The sequence below is a fragment of the Artemia sp. Qi Xiang Cuo genome, chromosome 9 (genome assembly GCF_049724085.1).
Source record: "Artemia sp. Qi Xiang Cuo chromosome 9, ASM4972408v1, whole genome shotgun sequence".
NCBI classification, from domain to species: domain Eukaryota; kingdom Metazoa; phylum Arthropoda; class Branchiopoda; order Anostraca; family Artemiidae; genus Artemia; species Artemia sp. Qi Xiang Cuo.
In genome coordinates this window covers 64,871,884-64,886,246 of record NC_142802.1, presented here as the reverse complement: position 1 = coordinate 64,886,246, position 14,363 = coordinate 64,871,884, and the positions used below count along the sequence as shown (strand labels likewise).

General features: G+C 38.0%; 1 protein-coding gene across 1 annotated transcript in view; it reads right to left on the bottom strand.

The window, feature by feature from the left end:
* The window catches only part of LOC148948938 (prolyl endopeptidase-like), a 104,680-nt gene extending 99,184 nt beyond the window's left edge, over nt 1-5,496 (bottom strand). The window contains 1 exon segment of the mRNA XM_089094840.1: nt 5,427-5,496. The gene's annotated coding sequence lies outside the window, so the exon portion shown is untranslated.
* Between the last annotated feature and the right edge of the window lie 8,867 nt (nt 5,497-14,363).

Here is a 14,363-nt window from a genome sequence, read left to right as displayed (position 1 = left end):
GAGATGATGCAACTGATTGAGGGTTGAAATTGAGCCTGGACACTTAAACAAAAGCATCATTGCTTTCTCCCCAGCTGCTGAAATGTTGTGCTTGGTGGATAGTGGGTCCATAAAAACTTTAGCGGATTTGTAAAACTTGTTGTTTTTTATCAGAAGCTGTAGTCCCGCTGACTTCCCAATGCCATAGACACGAGAAATTGAATCGCACCCAAGGAAGGCGTGGACATACAGGATTGTGCTGCATATACGAGATCCAAGTTTGTGTTTTGTTGCATTTATCCCAAATTCTATTCTTTGAGATTTCAGCTCGAGGTTCAGAGTAAAAGTAGATCGCTTGGCTATTTGTCTGGGCGTGATAACAGAGGAGTATAAGCAGATCTGTGTCATCTCCAACCAGGACAGTAGGCATAATAGAACCAGATCGATTGTGGTTAGAACAATGAGAAGATCAGCGTCCCCTTCTGCTTGGTATACCTGACACCCAGCTTTGGTCAGGTACTCACTGGTCATGGCTATGATTGCTTGCTTATTCTTGAAGTTGCTTAGGAACACTCCTTTCTTTGTAGAACAGACCATATTCCTGCTAAAATTGATCTGTGGGCACGATCGTTTCCCTTTCCATCTCAAATGGGTGATGTTTTTGATTGAAGGTGCTTGGTTGCATCCGTCGAAAACCACCGACGTCCTTTGCGCGTTGTATTTTTGTCCAACGTCGTCAACGTACATCTGGCAGATGCTATCATAGTTGAGTCTTTTTCCTAAAGAATTTGCTGAAGCAGTGCCCCACCATCGAGAGCTATATGCTTGTCACTGAAATCTCTGACGAAGTCTTCAGTTTTCGGCTGCTGCTCTGCAACAAGACGCCACATCGCATTGGTGAGGGCAGGCTTATCAGCTGTCAGTGTAAGTCCGTTTGCTTCAAAAAGTGATGGAGGCGGTGAACACAATTCATACTTAAAGTATGACTCCAAATCGTCTTTGCTATTTCCAGCCACTGAAACATGAATGCTGGATCAACGGCAACTGACTGTCCGTCAATAACTGGTGCAGCTTTATTAGCAAGCATTACAGCCACAGACATTTTCTTGAATGTGTACGTGTTGACGTTTTTCCCAGTCATGCTATCCATGATTTCTTGTCTGACGGATCTAGCTGTGTTGACATTGACTTTTTCATCAGCTGTAACTCCAGAGGTAATGTTTCACAAGCTCAGGACTTCTGCAAAAGGGGTATTCTCAGCAAGAAAGCAAAGGAGCTTGCTAGTGTCATGGTTGTCACGTTCAATCCTCGACTCTCTAACTTCTTTGTGCTGTTTGCTCGTCTTGTATTGGACCTTAGCAAAGTTTGCATTGAAGAGTTAATTGCACTACAAGTTGGTGCTGAGAGTAACCAAGTCAGCCTCTGCAACTCACACATGCCGCTTCCCCTTGTAAGACCACCATTAGTTTTCAACGAGTGCATGAGGACCTGCTCAATGACCAGATCTGACGACAGGCCCGCCCAAAATTTTTCGGATCTGCGGATAACATGGCTCCCGTTCTGAAAATTGTCAAACACGTCGGGATTGGTAGTTTCCAGCTGTTTCATATTTTGCAGTTACACCCTGGCATACTTCGCATATAGGAAGTGGTTGAACTTCACCATCAGCTAAACAACTCTCACTGACTGAACACAACTTTGACCTGTTATCCATTAATCGACTGGCCAGATAAGGCAAAACACGATGGAACAGGTTTTATCACTGTAATGATAGATTTAGAATCGCCTGAAGGATTTTTACATTCTGGGATTGTTAGGTCCCGTTAGTCACAAAAGGGTTATGAAACCGATGGAATATTTAGATGAAAGTTCTAATTTTACATTCAACTAAAGGTGATTTTCATAATCACAATGATCTAGTACCCTATTCTAGACATTAATTTCATTGTTGTACGCCTTTATATGAAAACACGAATTTTACATCCTCAAAATCAACCTCAAAAACATAATTTTTAGTAGTTTGCTATATATTCATCGTTCAACCTAAAAAGATAAATGAAAGTTTCAATTTTACGTTCAAATAAAGGTGATTTTCAGACTCACCATGATCTAGTACCCTATTCTAGACATCAATTTTTTTGTTGTACGCCTATATATGGAAACACAAAATTCACCTGCTCAAATCACCCTCAACCTAAAAAAAAACATATATTTGAAACAGCTAGATGAGCAAACTTTGCATATTTGGAATCAGCACATTTTTTTGAGTCGGGTATTGAAAGAATCTTTTCTATTGCAATTTGTTCCCCGTCAAACCGTTCCCTTCCTGGACTACCTTGTCCCTCTAAGTCTTCTAATAGACTCTCTACAGTAAAGATATCTTTATCAAAGATGACATGTTCCTCAGGCAAGTAGCCCTTAGTGGAGTTTGTTGGTATTCCTAGAATAATTTTGTCAGAGACATCTGCATTACATGAAAAATGTGGTGTTAGTTCAGCAGACAAGTCTATCTTTCATAACTTAATCACCTCCTCCAGCATAACTTGGTTGTTAATCTATAGACAATGACCTTAGTCTATTAAACCAACCAATATAGGCCTGGAATCTTTAGATTGCTTTATTAGTAGCATAATCCCTGAAGGAAACAGAATGCTGACTTTTTGAACAAATAAATGAAAAACATTATCTAAACTTGTCTTAGTTGACTACAGCACATTTGTGTGGTATCCAACAGGAAAATCTGATTCACAAATTATTGAAAAAGTGCAAAAACAGGCATTAAAATTTGTTTCTTATTTGGAATATTTACCTTATGAGCATAGGCTAAGCTGTATCTACTACCTCTGCAATTCAGGAGGGGTAGATTAGACTTTGTTAAGACATTTCAAATTGCTAAAGGTATTGATGATTTTTTTGTAGTAATTTCTTTCACAGCCAATATTCACCCATACTGGAGAAATTGTTAAAATTGTACCAGAAAAGGGTTTCAAGAAAAGTTGGACAAGGTTCTTTAGTAAATTGGTCAATCAAATTATGTAGCATGCTGCCTGACCAGGTTTTTTCAAAAAATAATGACAGCTTTAGCTGGAGCTTTGGTTGGAGCCTCTTTTTATAAAAGAGGTAGTGATACAATTACAGTATACAGTATAGTGATACAATTTACTTGGTGCCCCCAAGAAGAGTGTCATGAATTTGTTTCCCTGTGTATCCTTAAGCAGGTTATTTGTTTATTTCCATAACATGTTAAGCCTATGGAATTTATTTATTATTTATGGTACCCATCCATACCCTGGTGTATAAATCTTCTTTATTATCCATTTTTTTATTGTAAAGTTAGTTTATTAGTGGTTGTCAGAATGGTTGTTGTTTTTTTTAGAAATGTGAAGGGCCAATGGGGCTACAACATTTATGGCTTTGGTACCCAAAATCATAGGTTTTGTCTCTATTTTTGTTATACTCTTCTTGTTATTTTGTTATGACTATCATTTATGCTTTGGTTCTCATATTTTTCTATTGTATTTATGAAGAGAAAAGCCTGTGGCTTACTTTTGTTTAAAAAACAAATACTTTAAATACTTAACCAGTGACTTTTAGTCTTTACAAATAAAACTTAGAATTCAACAAGATGCTTATTGTTCTTATCTTTTCTTCCTATTTAACAAATTCACAAAAAAGGTTATGTTCTACAACTTTTTTTAACTTTTGTTAACAAGTACAGGGTTGCCATTACTAAGATCAGAACCATGTCAGTTTTATGAAATCCTATAGGGTAAGACCCTAAAGTACTTGACCAGTGCCCAATCTTGGCCAGATATTCTGATTAAAAAGTATCTCCTTTATACATACACAGCATGTTCCTAATTTTGGACCTTATGTGTATAGGGTTAGATAGTTATGATTGGCCAATGGTTACAACTAGACCAGTTGGGATTGACTGACTACAATCTTAGAAAGCATCTTGTTTTTAAACATTTGAATTTAGACAAAAGTTGCCTCAACAACCTAGCCTAGGGTAAAAAAAAGTACAAAATTGAGCAAAATTATCTAAAACTTAAACCCTCACATCTTATTACCAAATAGAAACTGAGAAGAATTGCATATGCTAATAAATAGCTTATCTATGCATCAATATAGTTATCATAAAAACTATTTAAGATCAAACACCTGAAATAATTAGTTTATAGACTTACCTAGAAGGACCTCTTTTTAGAAATATTAATTACTCTATTTTGATGTACATATCCTTTCATTGTTTCAGTTTTATTCACATATTAACAGAAAGCTGATTGTCTTCTGGTTCTAAAAATGTAGTTTTTATTGCTTTTCATTTATTCTATAAATCACAAATATTACCTATAATTTTTTTCTTTTCAATTGCTTGTCAAAACAGAGACCACATTTTAAATTTATGATGACAAATTACTCCCATTGGACTGGCTCTAGTGAGAGGTGATTGGGTCCGCACTTGCATTGTGTCATGCTGTAGTAGAATAGGGATAGTCCAAAAACCATCTCTATTTTTCCAGAATGCCAAAGAAAAGTGGTCTTTCCCAAAAATAGGTAGGCTATTCTACATATTTGATAATAATTATTCTGTTTACCAATATTTCTCTTAGATTAAATCTGACCAAGGTTGACTGTGTCTGTGATTAGGATATGTAGTTATAACTTTAAGATCCTGTGTCAAAGATCAGACAACATTTTCTAAGTTTTGGATCAAGCTTTAAATGTGTGGCCAAGATTATATTCTGCTGTTGTCTATCAGAATATTTGATATTTTGAGTGCTGTATATAGTTAAAATACTCAAGCTAATCACATAGGCTACTTGTTAAACTTTGACATGTTGTATCTTATCCTAGTCTATTGAGCATAGGCCTACTACATAAAACAGGTAGCTGGTCTTTAAAATTGACAAGTTGTAAGTAAATAAGTTAATCACTAAATAGGCCTATTGTGTTTAAAACAATTTTGAATATAAAAAGTTGGATTTTTTTAAAGGTAAGGACAGATTAGCCTAATAGCCTACTTTTAACATTAATACAGGATAAAATGTAAACAGAAAATGATTTGCAATGCTTATTATAAAGAGCAGGGAGGGGTGGAGGTAGAAACGTTAAAAGACCTTTATGGGATGTACTTTAAGCTGTAGCCTACATCCATCCTTGAAAGTTTCATTTTCCTAACCCAGCCACTTTTCAAGATAGCAAGAAGCTCCTAAACTACAAGTTCACCATAAGTAGATCCATGAATCATGATAAATTTAAGGTTGTCCAAAAACTAAGGCTTCAAAATAACTGCAATCTCTTTACAGTTCCTCTTGTTTCATATGAAAGGTGTATAGGCTAGGCTACTAGCCAAAATTAGTACTGTACTACCAGTGTAGCTGGCTTCTGGGAAAGAAAAAGCCTGATAACTTAAATTCAAGGTTGAAACGTATACTATATACCGTAACTAATTTGGCAAGCCCAAAAATTCTCCTTCCTATTATATTTTCTAAATTAAGGTTAATAGTTTTTAAAAATCTTGCCGATACTCGTAGGATTTCCATCAGTGTTGCCACTCGACCGGCACCGCTCCGCGGCCCCGGCCTCGTCAAAAAGCGGCATTTCCGCGGCATCCTTAAACCAAAATGCGGTAAAAACCACGGCATGCCCGAAATTCTCGGAACAAGCTGTTTTGTATTTTTTAGAGAAAATTGGTGAAAAATATCGCTTCAATATGAATGTTGATTCAGTGTCAAGTGAAGTGTGGTGAAGATCTGTCATAAATTTGAGAAAACACGTGCTGTCTGTCCTTCTTTTCAGCGGTCAAAGGAAAGCATTGTCAGCTCAGTCCGTGAACACACATTTGTCGTTCATCGTTTTCGTAAAGCACACAACAGAAGTAAAAGTGCAGAGGTACCACAGCAGGGAAAGTCCACGGTGGGAAAACCGTATAAATGTGAAGTGAATAGTTATTAAATTAAGAGCTGTTTTTCCTTGGGTCTTCAAGTCCATCCAATCGAGTATCCAATAGGTACCTAGATTATCATATCTCAACCTTTTCGATAATTTTTTAATAAAAATCGTTATCAAAAGGTTTAAGAATGAATATTCACACAAATAATACAAGAGAAACAAACAAGATTAATCTCAGACAAATAATACAAGACAAAAAGAGACAAGATTAATTGGAATCGGACTGTTCACGTATGTCACAAACAATATCTTTGGCCAGATCATACACAATGCTTTGGTTCAAAACGTTACAGTCACGAGATGAGGCACTAGCCTTAACTTTGAGTACACACTTGACTAGTCCAGGTTTTAGCTCTAGCACTGACTTACCCGAGTCAAGGCCTCCTTTAGAATTGCGCTTAAGGCCACACCTGGTTTCCAGTGTTACCGAAAGAGTCACTGCACTCAGTCGGTTTCACTTATCAGTTTTCGCTTCCTTGAGCAAACTGATGAGACGCTCGGCAATAACGTTTGAGAAAAGGAGTGAGAAAAAGCACAGAACCATTTACTCGATATTTGGGAACATCCGACTACCAGTTGGTGACTTCGTTTGTGAGGTGTGGTGCCAATAAACGACAATATCCAAGTCATCTACATCAGGAAAATCGACAGTAATAGGTAGAGCTACATTCAGTATATACCGCTATTCCTGTTCTATCTTTACTTTATTCCAAACTGCAGAATCGTAGTAGTTGAAGAACTGACGAAGACTGAGAACTATCAGTTCATAACTAGAGGAGCTTGGGGTAAGCAAGTGTACCAGGTCGTAGATCTTTTCAGAGAATGTAAAACGGTCAAGAATCTGTTGAACAGCTTCGACGTAGAAATCCCTCGCGGAGCAACGAATTTGGAGACTTTTCGCTATAAAATGGCCATTGGTAACTTCTCTTGTTTTCAGACCCACAAGAAAATTGTACCCTTTGTAGCCGATATAGACATTTTTGTCAGGAAAATTGTTCACTTCGTCATTCAGATTGATGTCGATAGGATTGATTGTTTTAACACATGAAGGCTTCATAAGGATAATGACTAATGTCCGAAGAAGTTTTTTCATCTGGGTTTTCATCAGGTGAAAGAAAAGTTTTCAGATTGGAATATGGTATTGAACTCATTCAGCTCTCCTAACACGTACTCGACAAAAAACATCATAACCCTCCAGTATGGGTTGTTTAGTGTCATTATTACATGATCATTAGCATGCGAGTGGTTATCTAGTACCAAAAAGTTCCAGTCGAGCGTAAAAGTATTCCATTGTTCAAGAATACGACGTGCACATTTTTGAAACAACAACCACCTTGTTGGATCCAAAGCAAGGACTCTGTGCTGTTCCACTTGAGTAAAGACTTGAAACTCCTTCCTATATGCATCTTGGTGTTTTGCACTGTGTCTGAAGTGATTGCACACAGTCCGACATAGATCTTCGAGGCTCTTAGACAGTTTTTTGCAAGCATGACTTGCAACTTGGGCACACAAATGGCAGCTACATTTCACAACTGTAACCCAGGGATATTTCCCTTCAACAAGTGCATTGACTGAGTGGTTTATCCCCATCATAGCATTCGTTGTGTCAGAAGAGAATCCTACCCAGTTTTGTAAAGTAACATCCGTCGTTGTGACATCTTCCATCACCTTTACTAGTGGGTTGAATAGACCAGACGCTGATCCTTCTCTGCATTCGACAAGAGCGAGCAAATATACCTGCACATACATTGCTTCGTCACAAAAGCTGACACAAACAGCAAGTTGTTTGGCTACAGAGGAATCTGTGGTCTCGTCAATTACTATGGAGAAAAGATTCGTTTTCAGGTTTTCAAGAATCTTTTCATGAAAATGAGGGGCTAATGCTTGTCGGGCAATATTATTTGCTTTAGTTGTACCAAGAGTGGCCGGGCTTAGAAGATCTGGCATACTTTTTACAAGTTTCAGCAAGTCTACAGAAAGCGAATAGGGTAGATCGTGCTCAACGAGAAATGTCACTGCCTTCGCTTCAACAGTGGCCACTTTTTAGATTTTTGAATCACCAGAAAAATGAAGACTCAATGGCATGGCCTTAGAAGACGAAGTCATCCACACTTTTTTATAATCTTTGTGAGCTTTGGTCTGTTTGTGCCTTTTTGCGTCATGTTTCCCCTTTTTACAAACAAAATCCTTTTTGCAGTAAAGACAGTGAGCTAAATATCCATTGTTATGACCGGTCAGCACCTTTCCTTTTCGTAACCTTTCATTAAAGTCAGATTCTCTTTCCCACTCAGTTTTATATCTTTGGTCTGCCCTTTTCTTGGTGATCCTCGGTTTTTTGTTGGAGGGTTCACTATCGTCCGAGTCTTTATCACCGTCCTTATATTCCTGATTGATATCTATCACTTCTGCCATTATGTTGTAACACGTTTGGTCTATAAACAAGAGAAATATTTGGCTATTATGTCCTTTCTTTCATAGATTGACTTGCTGATGAAAGAAACGAACCTGAATTAGTTTAATTTCTTCAAGCACCAGCCTGCGGAGAACCCTTTGTTCTTTCCGGATAAATCCTTCGCCGGGAATCCGGCTGAAGTCGGAAATTTAGTAGAAGCAAGGCAGGAAGTTTTGACCAGTTTCGTCAAAGCAGATATGACGTCGAATCACAGTAGATATGACGTAAACACACATATGTTACGTTTTGCTGATACCCCTGTTACTACGGTAACTGCGGATCCGCAGTTAGTCGTTTTGCAGTTACCGTGATATCTGATATACGGTCCACTGCAAAAACGACTATTATATTGCCGAAATTGCACTTTTCAAAAGTCATCCCAAAAGAAAAACTGATATCCAATCACATAACTAAGTGCTGAACTTCTTTCTCACCAATTTGAGAAAATTTGATGAAAATGGGATGACTTTTCAGATACCACAATCGGACCGTGAAATCTGAATATCAGTTACCGCGGTAGCTGGCCAATTCCGGAGCTACTTGTCTGGCGAAAAATTGAAGCTCAGAAACGAATTTAGCGTATCTTCTTACCCCTATCTCGAACATCTAGTCAACTTCAAATAAAAAATATACGTATAACAAATTATCTGGTTTCAGCCCGATTCCGGACGAAATATATGTCCAGCTAAAAAACAGATTGTCAGATACGGTTTCAGCATGCCCTCTTACCCCGAAATAGAACATCTTATCAATTTCAAATAAAACTTTTACTTTTAACAAACTTTCCGGTTTGTGCTAACAAGGAAATTGCTAATTTCGAAAAAAATTATATTTCTTAGCTGTTTCATCATCGTGATTTTGATGATCTCTTCTAGTGAGATTTGGGCTTTCAAAACTTTCGGTAAGAACTACACCTCTTCTTGATACCATATGAGGAATTCCAATTTTGAAATGATGAAGTAACGAACTGGCAACTAGTTAAAACACACATTTTGGCAAACAGAAAACAGATCACAGAAGCCGCCAACCCTCTAGGATAGGCCAGTACTTTTTGGCTAAATAAACTCTTTCTGACCTGATTACATCCAGGGCCATAACGACTAGGCAGGAGGCGGGGCGCCTCCCCCGAATATTCTCGGCCAGTCGTTAAAAAGTAGCCAAGTCAACGCGCAGCGCCGCTGTTTTTCGTGAAAACAGTCAAATTTTTACTTGGAAACAGTAGATTTTTCTTAAAAACAGTCGGTTTCTTCTTGAAGATAATTGTTTTTCTTAAAATCTGGCGACTTTTCGTAAACAAATTCGTTTTTCCGAAAAATTAGTCGTTTTTGTCTTCCTAAAGCTTTAGTTAAAATTACCCGCGCTTGTCTAGATACCTCCCCCCCCCCATATTTTAGATAATGACGATTCTTACGGCGCCTAGGCCACTTAAATATAGGTACTACTTACCATCAATGCCGTCAGACAATCCTGTGAAATAAAACAAGTCTGTCTGGTCCTTATTGCTAACTTAAAAACGCGTGGGCTGAGCTGACAGAGGTCATGAAGTCATGAAATGAACTGAGAAACTCAAACGTCAAAGTTTCGTCAAACCCACAAAAATAACTCAACTCCCTTCAAAGACATTAGCCTCCCAGGGGATAAGCTGTCGACCGCCGACGGGTCATTAATAAGGTCCGTAGTTGACTTCCACGAAACGAGTCAGACGCGTCTTTGAAATCCCCATTTTATGCAACAAAGACATTTGCGAAAGATAAGAAACTTAAAGTTGGACATATTTTACATAGAGGAACAAATGCGGTATAAAAACCATTTCGCGGCATAATCGCCGCGTGCGGCATGATCAAAATTTTATGCGGCATTTCTTTCAGAATCGCGGCGTAATGCCGCGAAATGCGGCATAAGTGGCAACACAGATTTCCATATCCTTTCTGCAATTACGTCCACGGGAAGAAGCGAATTAAAAATTATACAACACAAACCTTAGGACCTCAGAAATGGCTATGTTATTTACAGGGGTTTATGTCAAACATTTATTAGAACATGTCATAGATTCCTCAGACAGATTGTGGTAACGATCCGTAAGACAGGAGTGACCCGGCTCAATAGTAACCGAAACTCTAAAAAACGGAATTTTGATACCAATAGAATACAAATCAAAAGAATTGGATTTTTATGCTGAATTTAAAAATATAAGTTTCATCAAGTTTAGTCCTACTCATAAAAATTTAAAAGCCTGTGAAAATTAGCCTTACTATCGAAAAAAGTCGAAACACCCACTAAAAGTGATAGAATCTCTATGAAAATCACACCATCAAATTCAGCAAATCAGAGAACCGTACTGTAGAGGTTTCAAGCTCGCGTTTGCAAAAATGTGGAATTTTGTATTTTCTTCCAGAAGAAAGATCAAGGATGCGTGTTTATTTGTTGGTTTTTTTCCCCAGGAGTTATCGCATCGACCCAGTGGTCCTAAAATGTTGCGAGAGGGCTCGTTCGAATGGAAATTAAACTTTCTATTACCCTTTTTAAGTGACAAAAAATCGGAGGGCAACTAGGCCCCCTCCAACGCTCATTTTTTCCCAAAGTCACCGGATGGAAATTTTGAGATAGCCATTTTGTTCAGCATAGTCGAAAAATCTAATAACTATGTCTTTGAGGACGACTTAATCGCCCACAGTCCCCACGGGAAGGTCTTCAAGCTATGAACTTTGCCCATTGTTTACATATAGTATTGGTTATTGGGAAGCATATAGATGTTTTCAGGGGGATTTCTTATGGTGGGGGGGGGAGTGTCGGGGGAGAGGGCTAAGTGGGAGGATTTCTCCGTGGAGAAATTTTTAATTGGGGAAGAGAATTTTCCATTAAGGGTGTGACGAATTTCCCAGCATTATCAAAAAAACGATCAGAAATTAAATAAAAAACAAGTTTTTTCAATTGAAAATAATGAGCGACATTAAAACTTAAAAGGAACAGAAACTATTACGTATATGAGGGTGATTTCAAAAGAGCTATTAATTCTAATTTAACGGCCTTTGTGATTCAGGGGTCATTCTTAAAGAATTGGAACAAAATTCGAACTTTAGCGTAAAGAGCAAGGTACTGACGAAGGAACAAACCCTCTCATATACGTAACTGTTCGTTTTAAGTTTTATGTCTCTCCTTACTTGGAGTTGAAAAAACTTGTTTTTTTTAAATCTAATTTTTGATCAGAACCAAATCACTTACATAGAACATTAATCTACGACTACATAATACGTTACACGTGTTTATGTAATTACTGGCAGACGATTTTTATTTGTTTGCGAACTGAACAAATATTCCCAAGATTTTCAATTAAAAGGGCAACAAAATTATTTTATAATTTAAAAAAGACATTATCAAAGCCTTGCATTGGATTGGAAGTCGTCCCAAAAACGTCTGCATTATCTGCCATGTATCTCTAGCACGAATCGAGTAACCGATCTGTTGTGTGTTTTTTTTTTAAATGCATATTTTCAAGCATCATATAATCGCACCATAAAAGTGAAAAGATTCCTCCTAGATTTTTCTTAAAGGGTGAAAGGATTTGTGAATAGAATTTTGAAATGGTTCTTGGTAACAAACCATAAGTTAAGAGGGACTCGGCCCAATAGTAACCAAAACTCTAAAAAACTGGAATTTCAATAACAGTTAATTCATCAGAAAACGGCTATAATGCTGATTCTAAGTATAATAATCAAATTCAGTGAGTTTAATGTTACATTTAAAAAGTAACGAGCCCAAGAAAATTTGCCGGATTTTTTAAAGAGAAAACAGTACAAGCCACGAAATACCGAAGCCAACATACCAAAACCAATCTTTCAAACAAACAGAGCCATCTTCAGAGTTCAGAGAAAGCACTTAAAACTCAAAGCAAGAAACATTGCAAACCATAAGTTCAAACAAAGAAGCCTTTGAAATTCTAATGAACTCAATTACAGAAACCACGAAATAGCAAGCTTAACCTATCAAACCATAAACTTCAATAAAAACACCCAGGAAATAGACAAAGAAAATACCGAAAAGTCAAAGTGCGAAAGCATCAGACAAAGTAAACCACGAAAGCCTAAAAACACTCGCAAGGAAAAACACAAATCAGCAAACTAAAGTCTCAAATCATAGGTTTCACACAAGACACATACAAGGCCTAAGAAACATAGCTCAGAAAAGCCCAAATTAGCAAACCAAACACACAAAACCATAAGTTTCATAGGAGTCAAAGCACAAAGGGCTAAGAAACCTAGTTCACAAAAGTCCAAATTAGCAAACTAAATACCCAAAATCAAAGGTTCCAGGCAAGTCAAACCATGAAAACCCAAGAAAGATTGTTCAGAATAGCTCGAATTAGCAGACTAAAAATTTCAAGTCATAAGTTTCAGACGGCAAACTTAGGAAAACCAGACAAACGTAACTCAGAAAAGCCCAAATTAGCAAATTAGTCACCCAAAATCATAAGTTTCAGACAGTGAACCTACGAAATCATAAGAAACCTAGCTCAGAAAAGTCCAAATTAGCAAACTAAGCATCTCAAATCACAACTTTTAGACAAGTCAAGCACAAAATAGCAAGTTAAATATCCCAAATAATAAGTATCAGACAACACACCTACATAGGCCTAAGAGACTTAGCTCAGAAAGGCCAGATCAGCAAACTCAACATCCCGATCATAAGTTTTGGACATGTCAAACCACAAAAAAAAACTAAACATCTCAAAAATAAGGTTTCAGATGACAAACAAAATGGAAAGGCTAAAAAACCTAGCTCGAAAAAGCCTGAATAGCAATCTATACATCCCAAATCGTACTTACTTACTTTACTTTCAGCGGGAACCAGACGATGATCCATCTTGCCCGGCACCAATGAACGATGAGGATGACTGACGTAGTTCAACACGATCTGTCAGCTGCAGCCTCTTCTGCAATCCTCCGCCAGTTTTTATCCCAGCGACGTCCGTGTCGTCGGAAGCCATCCCAAGGATCCAGGTCATTCTTGAATGTCTGCCAAAAATTCTTTATTTTGCCGCCTGGTTCCGTTTCCAAGTTGAAAGGGGGTCGCAGGTGAGAAAATCGCGGGATATAGTTCCAGCTGGTCGTCGTAGTGTGTGTCCCAAGAATTTCAGTCGTCGTTGTTTTATGATTACCGAGAGAGGGGGCCTTCTGGGCACAACGCCTTCGAACCTCAGCGTTTGAGATATGAAACCATCGGATGACCCGTAGTATGAGTCTCATGGAGCGATGGTCGAATAGTTCTAGTGAACGGGTTTCTTCGGCCTTTAAAGGCCAAGTGTCACAGGCGTACAGCAAGGTCAATTGAACAGTTGTCTTGTAGACGTTCGACTTTGTTATGATGCTATGTTCATGTCTATTCCAAAGCGACTTCTTCATGCTTGTGAAGACACCCCATGCCTTTCCTATTCGAGCTCTAACGTCAGCTTCTGCACCTCGATTCGGTGTTAGGATAGAACCAAGATAGCAGAACTCTTCAACAGTCTCGATGGTTCCGCCCTCTAGTTGCATATCTGGGTGGTCTGGGCGTTTGCTTTCATGATTTTTGTTTTAGACTTGCTGGTCATGAGGCCAGTTTTCTTTGATGTACAGGAGACATCGTTGACCATCTTTTGGAGCTCAGCCGACGAGCTACTCAATAGACTTAGTTCAAATCAGTTCAAACTTAACATCTTAAAGAATTGGTTTCATACAACGCGCCTACGTAACCCTAATAAACCTAGCAAACTAAACATCTCAAATCATAAGTTTCAGGCAAGTCAAACCCTGAAATACCAAACTAAATATTACAAATCATATATTCCAGACTACTCACACCAACGAAATGCTAATAGACCTAGCTTAACAATGCCTTTAAAAGTGAATTTTGAAAGGGCCAACATCCCAAATCATAAGTTTCAGACAACACACCAACAAAAGCCTTAGAATCTAGCCCACAAAATGTAAAGTTAGCA